The sequence below is a fragment of the Hippopotamus amphibius genome, chromosome 5 (assembly GCF_030028045.1).
Source record: "Hippopotamus amphibius kiboko isolate mHipAmp2 chromosome 5, mHipAmp2.hap2, whole genome shotgun sequence".
NCBI classification, from domain to species: Eukaryota; Metazoa; Chordata; class Mammalia; order Artiodactyla; family Hippopotamidae; genus Hippopotamus; species Hippopotamus amphibius.
In genome coordinates, this window is record NC_080190.1 from 114,368,222 (window position 1) to 114,390,958 (window position 22,737).

The window sequence follows — 22,737 nt, forward strand, 5'->3', positions numbered from 1 at the left end:
GAGTCCCTGCTCTGTTTCACTAAATATGTGAAAGGTGGCCATTCTACTACAGGCAGATCTGTACACCAGGGTAGGGCCACAATGTGAGTGCCTGGCTGGCATCTCAAGTCTGCAAAAGACAGCATTGGGCTGGCCATTTCACCTGCTAATTTAGACCAACTCTTGGACAAGCTTTCTTTCATCCAGTCGGCCCTAGAACATGAATTTTCAACAGGAATGATAAAGGGGGCAAAACGTGGCTCTTGGGGGATGAAAAAAACTTGCTCTTTTTTGTATAAATCACAGATATACATAAGGTAAATAAACAGATATAGAGTATATCTGTGGTATTAAAATGCCATGGTGAAGGGACCAATTAGGGAAATACACCTGTTTGTGGGAGAGGGACAAGAATGAACCCACTTTTTTAAACACTAGAAGAGAGAAGCACAAGAAAATTGGAAAAGGTTGCTGATGGGAGAAATAGGAAGACAGGAGAGACAATATATCTTCAGTTTTTGCCAAAATCCACCCATATTCTCTAAGGACATGACTAGAGCCTACATCCAGGTCCTTCCTTAGTACAGCTCAGTCCAACCAGCCATCATCAAATAACATAAATAAAAGGAATCCCACTTGTACAAATGAGGACAAACCCAAAGGTCACCTGTGCCCTGCAATTTAGGAGAACATAATGAAGACTCAGGAGAAAACAAACCTGATGACACCTTGATCTTGGATTTCTAGCTTCGAAAACTGTGGAAAAAGTTAACATCTGTTGTTTAAGCCACCCAGTCTATCGTATTTTGTTATTGCAGCCCTAACAAGCTAATACACCTGCTGTGGTATCCATGGTAGGTATTACAAGTAGTTCATCCCTAGTGCTCACTCATACCAGGTTCTCCTCTCCTGAGCACAGGAGGACAATTCCCTCAAACCTAACCATTTAGTTGTAAGAAGAAGAGATGTATCACATTTCTGGGCCAAAGCATTCAATTACTGGGTCAAGATTCTCCATAACTCTCTTCCATGTCATGGTGATCAAAGAACATGAGGAGATGGAGGTGCCAGGAGATGGAAGTAGCCTAAAATCCTAAACCATTACTTCCCTGGAGAACTGGCCTGGGTCTTCAGGGGACATAGTGTGAAAGAAAAATAGCTTGGTTCTGTTACGCCGCTGAGGTTTTTAATGGTATTTTTTACACAGCATGAATCAGCCTATCCTTACTGATGTACCCACCTTACGTATGTTTGGGAGAAGGCCTCCCGGTGGTACTGGGGTGTCACTTTGTGGTCCACCTGCAAAATGAGACATCTTCCCTCTAACAAACTTATGAGGAAATGAAACCAACAGGCAACGAAATGAAGCGTTCAAACAAAGGGGCTGATCCACATGGAGCCTCAACAAACCAGAAAGAATAAGAACCTGTACATGTTTCTCTACGCCTGTCCAGTCAAGTTGGGGGAGAATTCTGAGGGCATGAACAGTCAAGGGCCAAAGAAAGGGGGAGGGGGCACATTTTGGCATAAGGCAGGGCAGGTCGATGGGTTCTACGGTGGCCTTAAGGAAATACCGTTCAAGACCTTCTCTGGTTTTCTTCTCACCAGGAACGCCCTTTGATTCTTGGGGTATGATTTCCTGTTCCCACAAATATATGTACCACCGTCGAATACTAGAAATAGATCTCCCAGTACATGTCAATCAAGTGTGTATTTAGCTAGTAGAATTCTGACAAACAGCTCAAGACTTCATTACTCCAAAGGGCACTGATTATCTCTGTGTTCCAAACCTTCATGAAGAACTCCACGTAGACTAAATCACCAGTATAACCCAGCTTTATGACACAAAGTATGAGGGGATGACGCCTTCAACTTGTTGATAGATTTCATTAAATGTACCCTCTTTTCACCTATGATTTTTTGTTCATTTCTTAATCCCTTTAGTCCTCTTCTCGACACCACGGTTGATTTATCTTTTGCTCTTGACACTTGATTTCTGTCTCATGTGGAAACCCAGCAAAAGGTGTGTGCAAGTTGGGTCCTATAAAAAGGATGCTTGGGCCAAGAGATCAGGAGAGATACTTGATTTCCAAGCAGGGCTCCACTTGCCAGGCCATGTGGCTTCCATGTGCTCTTATCAGGGATCAGACGGAGCCCTTATCCCAACTGGTCTGCCCAGAGAGGGGACCTTTCTGTAATGCGCACAGAGGTCCTCGTGAGCTGGTGATGGCTGTGCCCTGCATCATACACCCCTTCCAAAGCTTTAACTTTTCCCTCAGTGCCACACCCACGCGGTTGTGCACACATTTCAAAGCAAACGCTTCCTGTAAAAGGGCTGCCCCATTACTGGCTCAGGCATCACTTCTGTGACTGGGTTTTCCCTGGCATCTGATAGATGCCGTACCCACATCATTACTTAATTCTGTGGTTCTCAACAGTACCACCCAAAGGGGCAATTTGGAAATTAGTGGTGGCGGCTTTTGGGGTTCTTGCAGTAATCAGAAGCACTACTGGCTTTAGAGAGCAAGGGCGATGGATGCTAGCCGTCCTGCAGGGTGTGGGGCAGTCCTGCACAGCGGGGAATTGTCCCGCATCCTGTGTGATTCTCAAACGTCCCCCCTAACTTCATGGAGCTAAAAAACATTCAGACATTCATGCGAACATAAGCTAAATGCATGCCACGTGCTAGCCCCTCTTTCAGGGGTTCTGGGTGAATGAAATTCTCTGCTCCCTGGAGCTTATAAAAACCTATTTTAACTTTTTAAGCCTGGAACCTAACGCAACTTTATATACAAACAGGAAGTACTTTTGCACTGTCTTAAGATCCCATTATGTTTCCTAAAATGCAACTGCCATGCAAAGAGAAGGAAAAATTGTAATTAATTCTGTTCTGAAGTCCGCCAAGAATTGTTCACTGTATCAGAAAACCACATCGCTAACTGCATCACTCCTCATGACAACCAAGCCACCAGTAGAATTTGTCTTTCCGTCTACAGTTGCAGCTGTTCCATTGACAGGGAATGTGTGACTAGGCTAACATCTGACTCCTTCACAAACATTTTGCACATAGCTACGTTCACATTCAGAAACAGGTTAGCTACATTCTAGTTAGGGTACCATATTATTATTATTGTTTTTTTAATGTATATGTGGTTGGTTATATTATCAATGAATCTCATTTCAAGATGGCAAATGTAATGTAAAAAGTTGCGCCTTTCTTTTTTAGAGGGGGGCACTGCATCTGATAAGTTGAGAATTCCTTAACCATTGAAGTACTCAGCCTCCAGCTTTCAGTGAAGAGCAACAAAATTCTCCAACAATTTTCTAGAGAGACTTTTGAGAGCAGGAGATCCCTCATATTCCCCCTTTTTAAATCTTAGAGTCTCTTTCAGTCTAATGAATTTGAGGAATATCGCCTCAAGGAACTATGTCCAATGAAAGTCTCAACATGTGGGGTAGAAAAGCCCATGTGGTTATTTATAGTGAAGTTAATGGGAAAAAAACTGAATTCCATACACACTAGTAACTTTCATGTCAAGTTCGGTAAGATTCTGAAAATCTCCCATTCCCTAATTCAATACAATAAATTATTCACAGAAATTACTAAAGTCATCATTGACTAGTCATTGGTTAAAATGAAGGGCACATGCGAACTCCCAAGCTGTTTGGGAAGATATCTGTATGTAATACAGACACACGATAAATAACAAATTTTTCCTGCATGTCATGGCTCAACAGAGAGTAACTGTCAAGGAGTACATGAAGCAGGACCCAGGACAGCCAGGTTAGGAAGAGCAGCAGCTGACGGGGAAGGCATCTAAGCAGTCCAATAGGGAGAACCAAAGGTGTGGACTGCTAGTCCCACCAATGTCACTTACTGACATGTCCAACTGTAGGTAAGTTTCTTTTCCTCTGTACCAGTCACAGTTCAACCAGAGAAACAGCACCAGTAGAAGATGCATGTCAAGAGATTTATTGCAAGCAATGGGCTTACACAATTATGGGGCTTGGTTAGGAAAGTCTGAAATCTGTAAGGCAAAACATCAGGATGGCAACCTGAAAGGGCTGGGCGTGGGCTATACCACTGTCCACAGGTAAAATTTCTTCTTCAGAGAAGCCTCATTTCTGCTCTCGAGGGCTTTCAACTGATTGAATCAGGCCCAACCAGACTATTTAGGACAATCATCCTCAAGAAAGTCAACTGATTATGGTCTTTAATCACACCTACAAAACACCTTCACAGCCACACCCAGATCAGTGTTTGACTGAATAATGGGGTGACAGCCCAGGCAAGTGGATTCATCAAAAGACCATCACAGCCCATCCCTTATTGACTTGGCACCCATCTCTTAAAATCAAAATCTCCAAAGAAAGAGTCATAGGAAGTCATGCCTCTGCCTACCACAATGCAACTGTCCTTCATATAACCAACAACACACCAACCTTTTCCCCAGAAGAGAATGCCAAGTTCCTGGGGAAAGTTCACACTTCACCTTTGATGGCCTGTTTCTGAAACACTGGGATATAAAGTTCATCATTATTAATAACTTTTATGTTAGATGATAAGCAGATAAGAGAAAGAAAAAAACAAAAATATTTGTTTAATATGTATACAATATTAATAACAAAATGAGGACAAAGTATGTGTAACTATTACCAGCTATCATATTTTCAGTTCCAAAATGAGAGTGACAAGGCCCATCTCACAAACTTGCTGAAAGAATTAAGTGACGTGATATGTTACAAGCACTATATTCTAAATATCAGCATCAGTATTACTACTGGACAGGCACCTGTAATGGTAATGAGGTGAGGACTGTGACTCAGAAGAGGGCCACAGTAAGTCTAATGGAGGGGTGAAAAGGGAATTAAGAAATGGCTCTCTCTAGGGGGGAAAGAGCCAACAACAGAAATAAAATCTTGGTGAAACATACCAATTTCTTAGATGAAAAGACTAAACACTGAAAATATCTGTTATTTCCACAGTGTGTGCAACAGAGAAACAGACTTCCTCTTAGAGAGCAAAACTGTCTTTTGATAAGCAAAATGCCTAAATCACATCTTTGGTTGGAAATAATGGGGCCTCTTTCTTCTTCCTTTGCAGCCCACTTTCTTCTTCCTTCCTAGCCCCCACAGAGGGACCTCTGGATTAAAGCAGAGGAGGAATAGGGAATGTCCATGATTTCCCCACATGAAGACTTTGAGAATCTGGAGGACTGGAGACAAAGAAAGAGACACAGACAGCTAGAGAGACGCAGACAGCACCTGAGATGGAGGGAGACAGAGACCAGCAAAGAAATGATGACTCCTGAGGCCGCAAGAGCACAGGCAACAAGGTGGGCCTTTAACTGCACTTGTCAGATCCTCAGAGTTTTCCCTAAAAGTGAGTTTGTTTTAGTATGGGTAAATTTTAACTCAATAATTGACTTTTAAAAAATTCTACAATGCTCTAAAGTTTTATAAGACATAATATGTTAGAAAAACCTGGAAGGAAACAGCAAAATATTAGCAGTGGTTATTTCTCGGTAGTAAGAGTATCAGTCTTCTTATATGAAGCAGTCTTATATTTTCAGTTCCTCAAATAAGTGTACTGATTTTTTTCAGAATCGAAAAAAGTAAAATCTTCCTGAAAGAGAGCCGTTTTCCAGAACAGTGCTGACCCCTTAAAGCCTACCAATTTCAAATTAATATCGGTTCACGTGGAATGACCCATCTGTTGTTTTGATTGCTACCCAAGTTCCAATTTTCTTCAGAATCTCTGTTTCCCTTTGAAATTAATCAATAAAGCAAATGAACAAGCAGCATTAAAAGCATCCGCTCCCCTTGAAAAGAAAGAGCAACAAACGGAAAGACTCAAGACTCTGGTTTCCAGACAGCTCTGCTAAAGAATTCACCATGGCCTCAGTGAGACACTTCTGCTCCAGGCCACAGCTTCTTCAGCTATAAACTGAGGGCCGTGAATGGGATCATCTCTAAGGGCCCATCCAGCATTGACATCCCACCATTTTACGTGCCCCTCGGGGAGGAAAAGAAAAGAGAGCAGAAATCCACTGCTGAGTCATCTCATCGTGGCATTGTGATAGAAATCACACCTCAGACAGCCCCCTTCTCTCTATTTCATCTTCACCTTCTCAGCCTTCTTTCTCTTGCCAATCACATAGCAGTAAAACTTATTTTTCACTCCCAACACTTCGGCCATTCTGGCTGTTACTCTGAGAGTTCAGTCCTTACTGGTGTCTCATTTTGCTCTGGCACTCAATGGGGGTCTAAATATTTCCTCCTCTCCACTCCAGCTCATTCCAGCAAAACTTCACACCCTCTCCTCTGTTGAAAGCTTCCCCTGCCCCTCCTCGCACTGTCCTCCTGCTATTAATACACAAACTCATAGGGAGCAACCTCCAGCCTGGTTCCAATTCTGCTCTCACAAGATGATGCTGGCATTTAAGAAAACTCTGAATGCAGGGAGGCTGGGGGCCCGAGGGAGGAGGCCCCGAGATCTTAATGTCACCATGCTCACTTTAAGATCTACAGTCATTTGTCCTTGGCTCCATCTTCCCAGAAACGACTGGCACGGGAAGCTTTTTCGAAGGGCTGCTGGCTCAAGGCTTACTTGGCGGGTCTTGGGGGGATCATTGCACTTATAGTTTCAACTGCCAAGTTTGGATTCCCTGCTGACCCGGGTTGGATTTTAAATTTCCATCAAGACCACCTGCCTGGTGTTAGTTAGTTATGGTTTCTTATTTTATATGCAAACTTGTTTTAACTCCGTGAACTGGCGCAGCATCTTGAGCGACTCCCCTGGTTCTACTGTATAAGCGGCAGTCTTAACTGAACCAGCTATTTGTACTTGAATAAAATCATGTAGCCAGGACGGTAGAATATCCAGCAAAACTCTGATGATGACCACTGCAACATCCAAGTACATCCCAATTCCTATTTTTCTCCTATTTTTTTTTTTGAAAATCCATAGAGTATAATTTAGGATAACTTTTTCTTATTCCCCCACCCCACACACATGCCTTATACCCCCTATAATACACATTATTACTTATATATAGGAGAACCTTATAGAGAAACACAAACCTATTGTTTCTGATGCTGCTCTAGATCTCTCTGTAGGTTTTACCCATTTGTGATGTCTTTACCAACTGACAATTATTAAATCAAATCAACTGGTGTCCTTGTACTTTAGCAGGCACTAGGTGGAGGAAATAATCTTTTCAGACCAACTAGCTTTCCTTTAGCATGAAAAATCAAAGGCAAAGAGTTCTTTCCTCCACTGATGTGAGCATGTTCTCAGAAGACATGTTCTGACCAGATAACTTTCAGAAGTTTACCCTAAATTTTCCTTCAATCCACAGTACAAAAGTAAACAGAAGCACATTAGAATGGTGGACATAACAGCCTACAATAAAAAGATCTGGCGTTGACACATAAATAGAGTGATCTTAGAACTTTGGAAGAGCTAAGAAGCTCTCTTTTTTCCAGGGCTCAGAAATGAAAATTCAATCTGAGGGAGAGTCAGGAGTCACTGGCTTCCAAAGAAGAGCTTGTGTCTGTGGGTATTCTGATGTAAAAACCATTAATTCTCACATAATTTTGGACCAACATTAAATGGAGGTGGAAAAAATGAACTAGTATCGTTGTTGTCACTTTACATTTCCTTGAGTTACCTGTCATAGAGATTTCCTTATCATCTTTAGAAATGTCCATTTTGAGAAGTGACAAGGAACGTCATCTCCACAAGCATTGCTGTTATTTTTCATGTGCCCCAGACTAGCTGATCTTATGTTCGACTGTGCCAATGACTAAATCCGGGGCTAAAGTGGCTGGAAAGAGAGGGTATGGAATTACTTTTCTGTCATAATTTAATGGACAATTTTCTGGGTGCTAAGTATTAAATGGTTTTAGGAAATGATGACTGGCACCAGCCTCGGGAGTTGGAAGGATTCCATTTCTCCCATTGTTCTCTTTTGGATTCACAAATAATCCGGGATTAGCTGGCAACAAGAAAAGCCATCAGCCAGGGCCACCTCGGCTTCCCCTCTGGGCTCCTCCCCCAGACACAGAGCCACAGGATGCCTCTGGATGAGGGGAGAAAAGAAGCTGTGACCTGTAGGTCAGATCACTCTACGGAGCTCAAGTCAGACTGGAAAAAAAGATGGCTTTGTGCCAGATGATAAGCATAAAAATGTAATATCTAAAAGCAAACATTGTTTTGAACATACATGAATTACTGAAATGCAGTTTCGTGAAGAATTTTTACTTTTTGGAAGGTAACATACTGACAGGTCCTAGATACTACAGTCCATATGTTTTTGTATCATGCATGTGAATTCATATGTACATTATATATGTATTGTATACATTATGCATATTAATTATGCATTCTTCTAGACAGTGATGGGTTAAACAACTATGTGCACCATGTTGTAACGAGTGTGTACTACTACATACTGGTTAGGCATAGCTCTGATAATTCCCAGCACAGTAGCAGATTCCAACCTGTCAAATCTCCATTCATCCCTTTCTTGGAATTCTTTTTAAGCATTGTTGTGTGATTAGAGAAGAAAACAGCAAGTCAGCTCAACTTGTACGATGTACCTTCACTCAATCAATACGCTTTTCAAGGACAGATATATTTACTTACTTTTTCTTAAATTAATTTCTTATTTATTTCTTATTTATTTATTCATTGGCTGCATTGGGTCTTTGTTGCTGCACGAGGGCTTTCTTCAGCTGCAGCAAGCGGGTCTACTCCTTGTTGTGGTGAGCGGGCTTCTCATTGCGGTGGCTTCTCTTGTTGGGGAGCACAGGCTCTAGGCATGTAGGCTTCTGTAGCTGTGGCATTTGGGCTCAGTAGTTGTGGCTCACAGGCTCATGTTGTGGTGCACAGGCTTAGTTGCTCCGTGTCATGTGGGATCTTCCTGGCCCAGGGATCAAACCCACGTCCCCTGCATTGGCAGGCAGATTCCCAACTATTGCACCACCAGAGAAGTCTCTATTTGCTTACTTTCATGGCAAGTGATTAAACATTATGATCTTGCCCTATGCCAGGTACAACTGTCTGACACATCTCTATTTTTGCTATTCCTGGGGCTCTGGGCTGAATTCTTTTTTCTTCCAAGAACTAGAATTTTCCTTTTGTACATGTCACTTGTCTTCACAATAATCACCTTTGCTATCATTTTTCCTCCTAAGTCACTTAATTCCTAATTTCTACTTCCTTCAAATCAAAGGCCAACGTTTGACTCTGTCATTTATGTAACAAAAGTGCTATTTTTACCTTTGGATCCTATTAGATTCCCTACTGAATCAAAACGTGTCAGATTTGTTACTAACTAGAAAACCATTTAAAAGAATGTTATTTTCTTGTTTTGAATCATTAAATATCGTGTATCACACTTTGCTTGAAAGTATGAGTTAGGGTTAATTTGTCATAAGTAAGCTACTATTTGACTTATATTCAGCTTGTATTTCTTGACTTTCAGGTTAAGAATATCATTTCCTTTAAGAGTCCACCTTAAATTCTTTTTTGAAACAAAGTGGAATGTATGTGGGTGGGTAGATGGATGGATAGATAGAAGACCTTTTAAAAAATAAAGCAGATTGAGTAAACAGAAAGAAGCAATGTTAAAAAAAAAAAACAGCAGCAAAAAAATAAAACTACAGGAGCTAGATGAATCAGTTATTCAACACTAATTGAAAATTGATGAAGAAAAGAGAGTAAGTTAGAAGTATAACCTAAATAAACATGGATAATTATTGGCTAAAAGGATAATCACAGAATCTACATTTTTAGCTTTAGGGAGCGGAAAAAAGGCAGAGAGGAGAAGCCACTTACTATAGATAGCCATCCTCTTAGACACAAAGAGACTAGTGAGCTGATATCCACAAGTAAAATAAAAAAAGAAAAAATCAACCATCAGCAAAACCACATAACAGTAATTAGCATGAAAACTTCAAGTACCTGGCAAGAAACCATGATGCGAACCCAAGCTTGACTCTTCAAGTAATTACACAGCTATAGAAGAAAAAATAAATTGACTTGTACCTTGATATTTGTGTTTTTTTTAATTCTTGGTCTATGTCTATATAGTATCTCTGAGTTTCTAATTATAATAAATGATTAAATATTTAATATCAGGAGTTGTTATTATGTCCCTCATCTGGCCATACTTGGGGAAATCCTAGCACTTCGCCTGTGTGTTCTAACCCACGGCACTCTACATACAGAGGTAACTACCTTAATTGCAGGTAAAATGTCTAGGGGGACTTACGAGTCTTCCACTAAGCTGGCTTTGTGTGACAGTAAATTTTGCAGACAGACATATAAAAGAAGGAATAAAGCCTTAGTCCATTATGTAAATCACAGAAGATAATATACTAGCATTTTTTTATAGCTTGGGATTAAACTATTCATCCACTATCAAAGGGGTCTTTGAATTGTTTCTTTAAGAAATGGTAATGATTAGTTTTTACGCATTACAGATTCTCTAAGTCTCCCTGATTAATACTGTGCATTTTCAAAACAGTTTCTCAACATGGCCTGAAAACAAACTACCCCCAGACTCCAAAGGAAACTGAAGCTATGAACACCTGTCTCTAAGGACAGGGTGAACTAAGATAACCAAGGCCTTGGAACATATATTGAGGTTACAAAAAATACATTTCCTTTAAAGATTATTCTAAAGGAAACAAATATTTGCAATTTTTTTCAGTTTTCTTTTCTACAAACTAGATTTTCTACACATACAGCACATATGACTTTTTCAAATGAAGATAAAAATCAGAAGACTTATTTTTCATACCCAAATAAAAGTCCAGAAACGATATACACCCATTACTTCTGAATGCTCCTCAGGAAAGCAAATGGTCTTCATTGGCTGACTCTCCTCAGATGGCTAAGGCATGTACCACCTCCTCTTCATCCCACCTTCTCTTTCCTCCGTCTTCCTCTCATTCATTCAAAGAGCTGCCTTAAAGAACTTAATACACTGTTTATAGGATGACTTAGGGTGAGAAACACTGGTCATGCAAATAGCTAACATATCTAGAATGTTGTATAAGGCATACAGCTTATTTATCTGTGTACATGGAAATCAACCCAAAACCTTCCATGTAATCTATTTGCTAGTTGTCAGGAAAAAAAGATTCACCTAGATTGTGTTGTATCAGAGACATAGGAACACCTAAGCAACCTAAAGTTTCACTCATTAATTGGCACCTATAACACACAGACTCGCAGCTTGAGACAGACTTCAAAATTTGGCTTAAACTTTGTGTGGCCTTTCATTACGAAAAACTTAATATTCACATACTTAACAAAGAAAGACAATTCCATCCACGGTTCGAATTTTTCACTATATTTTTTAAATGAATGGTTTTAAAAGCTCATGTCTCCAGACTATGAAGCATAAAAAAGATTTGATTTCTTACTTTGTTTCCTTGGTTAAAAATAAAACCTGAGGTTTTTTCTTTTTTTTTTTAAGCTCTTTATTGGAATATAATTGCTTTACATTCTTGCACCAGCTTTTGAGGTACACCAAAGTGAATCAGCTGTATTTATACTTATATCCCCCTATCCCCTCCCTCCCTCAACTCTCTCCCACCCTCCCTGTCCTGGCCCTCTAAGTCATCACCCATTGTCAGGTTGATCTCCCCATGTTACACAGCAGCTTCCCACTAGCTATCTATTTTACAGTTGGTAGTGTATATATGTCTATGCTACACTCTCACTTCATCCCAGTTTCCCCTTTGCACCCCGCCCCTCCAACCCTGTGTCTTCCAGTCCATTCTCTGCATCTGCATCCTTACTCTTGCCCTGTCACTGGGTTCATCAGTATCATTTTTTTTTTTTTTTTTTTAGATTTCATATATATGAGTTAGCATACAGTATTTGTTTTTCTCTTTCTGGCTTACTTCACTCTATATGACAAACTCTAGGTCTACCCACCTCATTACATATAGCTCCATTTCATTCCTTTTTATAGCTGAGTAATATTCCATTCTATATATGTGCCACATCTTCTTTATCCATTCATCTGTTAATGACCATTTAGGTTGCTTCCATATCCTGGCTATTGTAAATAGTGTTGCAATGAACATTATGATACATATTTCTTTTTAGATTATGGTTTTCTCTGGGTATATGTCCAGGAGTGGGATTACTGGATCACACGGTAGTTCCATTGTTAGTTTTTTAAGGAACCTCCAAACTGTTTTCCATAGTGGCTGTACCAACTTACATTCCCACCAACAGAGTTCCCCTTTCTCCAGACCCTCTCCAACATTTGTTATTTCTAGATTTTTTGATGGTGGCCATTCTGACCAGTGTGAGTTGATACCTCATTGTGGCTTTGACTTGCATTTCTCTCATGATTAGTGATGTTGAGCATCTTTTCATGTTTTTGTTGGCCATCTGTGTGTCTTCTTTGGAGAAATGTCAATTTAGGTCTTCCACCCATTTGTGTATTGGGTTATTTGCTTTTTTTGGTATTAAGCTGCATGAGCTACTTGTATATTTTAGAGATTAATTCTGTGTCCGTTGCTTCACTGGCAAGTATTTTCTTCCATTCTGAGGGTTGTCTTCTTGTCTTGTTTATGGTTTCTTTCACTGTGCAAAAACTTTTTAAGTTTTGTTAGGTCCCATTTGTTTATTCTTGATTTTATTTCCACTATTTTAGGAGGTGGGTCAAAAAGGATCTTGCTTTGATGTATGTCATAGTGTTCTGCCTATGTTTCCCTCTAAGACTTTTATAGTGTCTGGCCTTACATTGCTTTAGCTATTCGGGGCCTTCTGCATTTCCATACAAATTGTAAGATTTCTTGTTCAAGTTCCATGATAAATGCCATTGGTAATTTGATAGGGATTGCATTGAATCTGTAAATTGTTTTGGGTAGGACAGTCATTTTCACTATGTTGATTCTTCCAATCCAAGAACATGGTATGTCTCTCCATCTGTTTGTATCATCTTTGATTTCTTTCATCAGTGTCTTCTAGTTTTCTGCATACAGGTCTTTTGCCTCCTTAGGCAGGTTTATTCCTAGGTATTTTATTCTTTTTGTTGCAATGGTGAATGGGAGACTTTTCTTACTTCTCTTTCCGCATTTTCATTGTTAGTGTATAGGAATGCAAGAGATTTCTACGCATCAATATTGTATCATGCTACTTTACTAAATTCGTCAATTAGTTCTAGCAGTTTTCTGGTAGAGTCTTTAGGGTTTTCTATGTATAATATCATGTCATCTGCAGAGTGACAATTTTACTTCTTTTCCAATTTGGATTCCTTTTATTTCTTTTTCTTCTCTGATTGCTGTGGCTAACACTTCCAAAACTATGTTGAATAATAATGGTGAGAGTGGGCACCCTTCTCTTGTTCCTGTTCTTAGAGGGAATGCTTTAGCTTTTCACCATTTAGAACGACATTGGTTTGTCATATATGGCTTTTACTATGTTGAGGTAATTTCCTTCTATGCCCAATTTCTGGAGAGTTTTTATCATAAATGGATGTTGAATTTTGTCAAAAGGTTTTTCCACATCTATTAACATATGGTTTTTATCCTTTATTCTGTTGATATGGTGTATCACATTGATTGATTTGCGTATATTGAAGAATCTTTGCATCTCAGGGATAAACCCCACTTGATCATGGTGTATGATCTTTCTAGTGTGCTGTTGGATTCTGTTAGCTAGTATTTTGTTGAGGAGTTTTGCATCTATATTCATCAGTGATATTGGTCTGTAATTTTCTTTTTTTGTGACATCTTTGCCTGGTTTTGGTATGAGGGTGATGGTGGCCTTGTAGAATGAGTTTGGGAGTGTTCCTCCTTCTGCTATATTTTGGAAGAGTTTGAGAAGGATAGGTGTTAGTTTTTCTCTAAATGTTTGCTGGAATTCGCCTGTGAATCCATCTGGTCCTGTGCTTTTGTTTGTTGGGAGATATTTAATCACAGTCTCAATTTTCTTACTTGTGATTGGTCTGTTCATATTTTCTACTTCTTCCTGGTTCAGTCTTGGAAGATTGTACTTTTCTAAGAATTTATCCATTTCTTCCAGGTTATCCAATTTACTGGCATATACTTGCTTGCAGTAGTCTCTCATGATCTTTTGTATTTCTGTGGTGTCCATTGTTAATTCTGCTTTTTCATTTCTAATTCTGTTGACTTGCATCTTCTCCCATTTTTTCCTTATGAGTCTGACTAATGGTTTATCAATTTTGTTTATCTTCTCAAGAACCAGCTTTTAGTTTCATTGATCTTTGCTATTGTTTCCTTCCTTTCTTTTTCATTTATTTCTGATCTGATCTTTATGATTTCTTTCCTTCTGCTCACTTTGGGGTTTCTTTGCTCCTTCTCTAATTGTTTTAGGTGTAAAGTTACATTGTTTATTCCATATTTTTCTTGTTTCTTGAGGTTGGACTGCATTGCTATAAACTTCCCTCTTAGAACTGCTTTTGCTGTGTCCCATAGGTTTTGGGTTGTTGTGTTTTCATTGTCATTTGTTTCTAGATATTTTTTGATTTCCTCTTTGATTTCTGTAGTGATTCCTTGGTTGTTTAAGAGTGAATTGTTTAGCCTCCATGTGTTTGTATTTTTTGCAGTTTTTTTCCTGTAATTGATATCTAGTCTCATGGCATTGTGGTCAGAGAAGATGCTTGATATGATTTCAAATATCTTGTATTTACCAAGCCTTGATTTGTGACCCAAGATGTGATCTATCCTGGAGAATGCTCTGTGTGCACTTGAGAAGAAAATGTATTCTGTAGTTTTTGGATGGAATGTCCTATAAATATCAGTTAAGTCCAGATGGTCTAATGTGTCATTTAAAGCTTGTGTGTCCTTATTTATTTTCTGTTCGGATGATCTGTCCATTGATGTAAGTGGGGTGCTAAAGTCTGATACTATTATTGTGTTACTGTCGATATCCTCTTTTATGGCTTTCAGCATTTGCCTTATGTATTGATGCTGGTGCTCCTATGTTGGATGCATAGATATTTACAATTGTTATATGTTCTTTTTGGATGGATCCCTTGATCATTATGTACTGTCCTTCCTTGTCTCTTGTAATAGTCTTTACTTTAAAGTCTAATGTGTCTGATATGAGTATTGCTACTGCAGCTTTCTTTTGACCTCCATTTGCATGGAATATCTTTTTCCATCCCTTTACTTTCAGTCTGTATGTGTCCCTTGGTCTGAAGTGGGTTTCTTGTAGGCAGCATATGTAAGGGTCTTGTTTTTGTATCCATTCAGCCAGTCTGTGTCTTTTGCTTGGAGCATTTAATCCATTTACATTAAGGTGACTGTTGACATGCATGTTCCTATTATCATTTTCTTAATTGTTTTGGGTTTTTGTAGGTCTTTTCCTTCTCTTGTGTTTCCTACTTAGAAAAATTCCTCTAGCTATTGTTCTAAGGCTAGTTTGGTGGTGCTGAATTCTCTTAATTTTTGCTTGACTATAAAGCTTTTGATTTCTCCATTGAATCTGAATGAGATTCTTGCTGCACAGAGTATTCTTGGCTGTAGGTTTTTCTCTCCCTTGACATTCAGTATATCCTGCCACTCCCTTCTGGCCTGCAGAGTTTCTGCAGAAAGGTCAGCTGTTATCCTTATGGGTTTTCCCTTATATGTTATTTGTTGCTTTTCTCTTGCTGCTTTTAATATTTTTTCTCTGTGTTTAATTGTCATTAGTTTGATTAATATGTGCCTCGGTGTATTTCTCCTTGGGTTTATTCTGTATGGGACTCTCTGCACTTCTTGGACTTGGTTAATTATTTCCTTTCCCATGTTGGGGAAATTTTCCACTATAACCTCTTCAAATATTTTCTCAGACCCTTTTTGTTTTTCTTCTTCTTCTGGGAAGCCTATGATTTGAATGTTGGTGCGCTTAATGTTGTCACCAAGATCTCTGAGACTGCCTTCCATTCTTTTTGTTCTTTTTTCTCTTTCTTGCTCTGTGGCAGGTATTTCCCCCATGCTATTTTCCAACTCATTTGTTCTTCTGCCTCATTCTGCTGTTTATACCATCTGGAGTATGTTTAATTTTGCTTTTGTGTCCATTACTGTTTATTTGCTCTTTAGTTCTTCTGAGTCCTTATTAACTGTTTCTTGCATTTTCTCTATTTTGTTGTCAAGATTTTGGATCATCTTTACTATCATTACTCTGAATTCTTTTTCAGGCAATTTTCCTACTTCCTCTTCATTTATTTGGTCTTGTGGGGTTTTTTCCTGCTCCTTTGCCTGCATGGTGTTTCTTTGTTTTCTCATTTTGTCTAATTTATAGGATTTGCTGTCTCCTTTCCCTATGCTGCCTAGTAGTAATTCCTCTTGTTTCTGCCCTCTGCCCCCTGTGGTGGGGTTTGTCCACAGCCTTGAGTAGGCTTCCTGGTGGGGGAGGGGTCTGGTGTCTGCTTTCTGGTGTGTGGCTCTGTGTCTTTTCTCTCTGATGAGCAGGACAGTGTCAGGTGGTGTGTTTTAGGGTATCTGTGAGCTTAATACAGCTTTAGGTAGTCTGTGTGCTGATGGGTGGGTTTGTGTTCCTGTCTTGTTTGTAGTTTGGTGTGAGGTGTCCAGCACTGGCAGTTGCAGACAGTCAGATGAAACTGGGTCTTAGACTCTGATAGAGGGCTCCATGAGAGTTCTCTGCAGTTAATCTTCCCTGTGTCTGAGGACTCCCTAGTAGTCTAGCATCCTGGATTCAGTGCTCCCTCCCCAGAGCCTCCTACTTGACTTCTGATGGAGTAGTCCAGACTTCAGAAGTTCCTTGTCCCAGCAATAAAGGGGTTTAAAGAAGACTGTCCAAGCCCCAAACTAATGGTAGAGTGTTGAGTCAAACAAATACTAAGTCAAGGAAACACATGTATCAGACATACGAATACTGAATCCAATGGAACATAAGGCAGTAGAAAGACCTGACAGAAGAACCCCAGTATGCAATCAGAGAATCAAAGAGAAGACCAACAGAAATTCAAAAACAAAAACAAAACAAAAAACAAAAAAAAATGACACACACACAAACACAAATCCAGGGAGATTTTGAAAGCTAGGATCTAATATAATAAAGAGCAAGAGTACCACCAGACAGACTGAAGATTCTCAGAATGAAATCAGACAATTATACTTAGAACTAAGATAAAGACCAAACCTAATAATAAAAACCAAAGCAGTGTCATCTGGAGAATAAAGCAAGGAAACAGAGCAGAGCAATAATATTGATTATAAGTATATTACAATAAAATGAACTAAAAAAGGATAGAAGATAGGGCAACATAAGAGTGTAGTGTGACTGGAAATATGAAAAGAAAAAGAAATAGAAATGCATAAAAGATAAAGATGAAAAGAAGGTAGGAGACAGTCAGCACTACAAACAACTTAGCTAGAAATAGAAATATATAAAAAGGCTAAAAATCAAAATAGAATAAAAAATATGTTATAAAACATGTAGATCCCTTAGGATTAAGATCGTAATTAATAAAATATTTTTAAAAATAAAATAAAAAGCCTAGAACTGACCCCCAGAATGGACCAAATCAATAGAATTAATAATAATATTCCTGTTTCCTTAGGGTCTCAGCTGTAAGTGTCCTTCTACCCACCTTGGGCTTTCTGTATTACTCTGCAACCAGCAGAGCTTCCTTTATTTTTTGTCTGTTAGCATCAGTGTGGGGGGAGAGAGAGGGTACAGTAGTGGCTCCTTCCCCTGGGAGTGAGTGAGTAGTGACGGCCTGCCTGGGTCATGGCGGCTTGGGTGACTCAGGCCGAGATAGAGACTCCAACCACAGCTCCTCCCCCCTGCTACGACTCCACTGGGGCACCCTGCCTGGGTCACAGCAGCTCAGTTGGCCAGGCAGTGCCTGTTGCAGAGGGAAGCCAGTGGCTCAGGTGTAAACAGAATGTCTCCAGAGCTGGGCCACTCTGCAGACTTTTGGCTCTTGGCTGCAGGCAGTCTAGGCTAGCCCCGTCCAGGGGCCTTTGTTATCTCTGAGTGCGTTAGCCAGGCCCAGAGTGTTCATTCCTTTGTCTGTCACAGGTGCTGAGAGAGAAGCTACACCTGCAGCTCCTCCTCCCTGCTGTAAGTCAACAGTATCGAGCTGCCACCATGGCCGCCCAGCTTCCTGTGGTAGGCACTCTCTGCTGTGGATTTCTTCCCTCCTGTCCTCTGGGTCCATCTCCCCACTGCCAACAATGTTTCTCACCCCAAACCAGTTCTCCAGTTCACACGTTTCAGCTCCCAGACCCCCTGACCAGCTGTGAACTGATGTCTCAGTCCAGACATGCTGAGCCATGGTGCAGACCCTCTGTGTATTTCTCACTCTTTCCCATCTGCCACAGCTCAGCCACTTCATCATCTTTGAACAGTCCCAAATGCCTCCCTTCTGACCCAGGGAAATTCCTCATTGGCGAAGGGGTTTCCCCATCAGATAAGGGACATTTCCCCAAATTCGGGAATCTCCCTTCTGTTTCAGATCCCCCTTACCCCAGAGTGTGGGACCCGGCCCTTTATTTTCTTCTCCTCCTCTTTCTCTTTTTTCCCCCTCTGTCCTACCCAGTTATGTTGGGATCTTTGCAGTCCTTTCTGGTGTCTGAGGTTGTTTGCTGGTGTTCAACTGGTTCTCTGTGGGAATTATTGCATCTTTTGGTGTATTCCTGATGCATCTGTGGAGGGGGATGCATTCCACGTCCTTCTACTTTGCTGCCATCTTTCTTCCTGTCAAAAACCTTAGTTTTAATCAGCTTTAATAGTAATCAAGCAATTTCCCAGGAACTGGACTCAAATGCTCTGCCTGATATATATCATCCAAAAGACTATATCAATAAAAATCCAGGTAATGTGCTTTATGAATAACAGATTGATTTCAGATTCCTATAAAACCTAAAGTAATTTCATAAAAGTCACCATTGTTGGGATTTAGCATGGTTTCATGCTTTTCCTCCATTAATCCTCCAGTGGGTGGGTTTCATCTTTTTATGTGAAATGCATGGCAAAATATTTGATGGTTATCAATTCATTAGGAAAGTAGTTACATAGTTTTTCCAATGGGATTAGAGCAAAATGATTTTGGAATTCCAGAATCTGCAGAAATGGAAAGAAGCCTGACCAACTTTGAACTCTGCTCAAGGAATAAAAATGGGATTGGACACCATTTTGAAATGTTGCTGCATATGTGTTTGCCAGGTTCTGTTCTTGCCAGCTGCAAAATCTCCCAAAATGTCATCCAAATTTGATTAAAGACAGGTTATTCCAAACTCATTCTTTTACATCCTTGTAATAAAAATGGGTATGTTTTTTAGTAATATTGACAGGAAAGTTAAATAACTAAAACCAGGTGGATGGTTGGGATTAATTTCTCTCTTTAGGGAAGTACAGTAGCTGTTCCACCTAGTGTTAGCACACCTAGTGATAGCACAGGGGCACATAATGTGTACTCCGGGGGAAAAAAATAACAGCTATTTTATCATGTTATCTCATTAAATAAAGTTGCCCTCACAATTTAGTGCTTCTATAATGTCAATCAGTCCTAGAAACACAGATGTGGTAACCTCAGCATCCTAGACCATTTTAGAAGGAACAAGAACTAATGTTTGATTGTTCAAAAGAGGAATTGCTATGGAGGAAGCACAGTGAACTGTCTAAAAGATCATTAGATGACACTGAGCTCCACTGGATGCCCAACTACACAGGGCTACAGAGACATCAGGCAGTGCATGGCCCCTCCAGGTACTCACAGATGGGGAAAAGGCAAACAGACATGTGAAAAACTCTGAAAATAAGGAACCATATGGCATTTCTTAGGATCTCTGAGGAAGGAAAAGCTATCGCACAGGTAGATGAGTGGCAGGGCAGGCAGCAGAGTCTTGAAGGATGAGTAGAGCTCTTCAGATGGAAAGGAAAGCAAAGGATAAGGGAAACAAGTCACAAGGAAAGCAAGGAATAGAAAGTGAACTAGCAATTTTCTCACAGAAGAGAGAGCCCCCATTTTGCCCAGACTGTCTTTTAGTCTCCCTCCAGAGCAAAGAGCAGATGTTTTTATTATCCAGTCCAGTCAAGGTAATTTCTCCATCTGGAGCACAGGTTGTACAGGTTTGCTTGCAGCTCATTCTAACAGGCTGGTGGGATCCCCAGGCCCCCTGTTCCTCAGCAGTGATGCAGACCCAGGGTGTGCACAGCCTCCACCTCAACCACTCCATGTCGTCTCTGTGGGTCTTGGGGGGGCAAGGGAAACTTACATTGTCATGAAGCTCATGCTGCTTACTGTGCCCTGAGTGAGAAACTCCTTTGTCTCTGACCCAGGAGACTTGTGTCTTCTGCCAGCATCTATGAAACTGTGGCAGGCAAGTTCATTAGCTTTTAAGCAGGGTGAAATCTCAGACCACTTACAGATGGTTTTTAATAGGTGGGCGGTGAATCAATCCATCAGGTGAGAAAGGAAACACAGGGGAATGAAAGAAGAAATTTAGGAGAAAGATGATGAGTTTGGTTTTGTTATTAAACCTGAAGTGGTTGTGGTAGCAGGGAGCTGGCAGCACAAATCTATATTTTGTGAAAGAGGTCTGGGCTAGAGATACATATTTTTAAATTTTTAGAATCCACATAGGAGTTAACACCTTGAGGATGAAAAACCTTATTCTGGAGAACACCAATATTTAAGTGGTATCTATGGGGGTATAGTCTATAGGAACAGACAGAATGGAATGAGGATACTGTTTCTCCTTGAAGCCAAGAAAGTGGAGAATTCCAAGGAGGGAGTGATCACTGGTGTAATTAGGAAAGATCCAATAATAGAAAAACTAAAATCCCACTGCATTTGGCACCTAGAAAGTCACTGTTGTCCTCACATGATTGCTGGTCCTGGATCTGCTGGCCTTTAGCTCCCCTCTTACCCTTCCCCTCACCGTGTTCCAGGTGTCTGAACCTGCAGGCTGCACTTCCCAGGCTCCAATGTCAGCTGATCTCAGTTGGGCTGAGTTTAGCCAATCATCGGAATGAGTGAAAGATTAAAAGATGAAGGGAACAGAGAAGTTGAATATTTCCGCTTCTCCGCTCTGCCGTGGATGCCATGTCAGGTAGTACATGGGCTGAATCCCCTCCACGGCTTTAACTCCCACTGGACAAGCCAACCAATCCAAGGGTCTTGCCTCCTGGGGTCATCTCCAGGCTGGAGTCTGATAGCACCGTCTTTACTTTGTCCCTCCATTCCAAGTGTGGGAGTAGCTTCCAGCTATGGTCACCTCTGGGATACCTCACCATCCTCTGTCTGGTTTCTCAGTTACTCCACCACCCACCTAATCAATTTCCCTGCATTATAGTTTCTTTGTAACGAATCACTGAAGTTATTTTTGCCTTGTTAGATCCTGATTAGTAAGAACAGACAAGATCAAGTGGTAAGAACAAAAGCCAAATCTTATAAGTGAAAGAACGAGAAAAGAAGATGCCAACGATCAGTCATATACATTAGTCTTGGAGTAGTTGTGTGAAAAGGAAAGACAGACTTGATGGTAGCTAGAGGGTTGGGTTTTTTAAACTGGATTTGGGGCTTCGATTGGATAAGACATGAGCTTGTTTTAGGCTAGGGGAAGATGTCTGAAAAGAGTGAAAGAATAAAAGGTAGAGGAGTTGAGGGGGGTTGATTAATGCAACAAGGTCCCAGAGGAAACAGGAAGAGGTGAAGGGCTTCATAAGACCCAGGTAACAGGTCTGATCCAGGTAACAGGTCTGATCCAGCTAACAGGATTTTTTTCCCCAATGCATCAGACAAAACTGGCTAATAGTTCAGTTAGATCAACAGGGTCTATCTGACGGGGAAAAAATTAGTCATCAACTACCCAGCTAGTGAGTTTCACCCCAAACTGAAATTGGTACCCAGCAATACAAAGGTAAGGGCTGATGTGGCTATAAGGCACCTTGTAAGTTAAGTGGGTGAAATTCTCTAATGGAATCCATTTCTCCCAGAAGTTTGAGGCTTTGTTGAGTTTAGAAGTGAAAAGGGGGCCTGGAGGAAAGTGGTGATGGTTTGGAATTCCTCTGTGGCGAGTGGAAACTGGCCAAGGATCTCTGAACGAATTGATGGGTAATGCAAAGGGCCCAGCTGAGGTGGGGACAAGGAATCTTAGTGGTACTAATCTGCATAGTTTTATAGTTCTCGACCCCCTCAGATATCAGTTGCCCCCATTTGGGAGCAAGATGGCCAATCCAGGGTTGGGGTCTTGCGAGAAGAGCATCGTGGGTGGAGAGGGTTGCAGGAAATCGTAGAGGAGAAAGTGATTTGGATGGTCTACCAGGGAATAGAAGCCGCATAACCAGTAGAAAGAATGCACAAGGTTGCATGGGTGGGCAGGACTGACTTCCCATCCCCGCTAAGGAAGCTTAGTCTCAGTTCTCTCATCCAAAAAGTGAAAATAGTCCCCACCCCAACAGGTTATAAGACTGAACATGAAAATGTATATACAGTGCTCATTAAAGATCCTGACACGCACAGAGAACTCAGTGAACGGCAGTGGAGTGGGACATTTTCACTCATCAGACCCTTATTCAATTTTGTGTTAAATCTGTAGATATCTCTTTGAAGATGGGTCTCAGCCAGAGAACAATTCTGAAACTTCTCTAAAACACACAATGTCAGGTTCCCAAACAAGCCCACATCAGCCCACTCTGTGGCTCCAAATCACCCAGGAAGATATTGGTGAGACTCCGATCTGCCTTTCTCTAAACAGAATAGAGTGGTTGAGAGCTCTTTGCGAAGATTAGACTCTACGGGGAAT

General features: G+C 40.6%; 1 non-coding gene across 1 annotated transcript; it reads right to left on the minus strand.

The window, feature by feature from the left end:
- Window positions 1–21,717: 21,717 nt before the first annotated feature.
- On the minus strand, window positions 21,718–21,807 carry LOC130854714 (small nucleolar SNORD12/SNORD106). Its single transcript, XR_009054152.1, has one exon. It is a non-coding gene; the product is annotated as a small nucleolar SNORD12/SNORD106 (small nucleolar RNA).
- Between the last annotated feature and the right edge of the window lie 930 nt (window positions 21,808–22,737).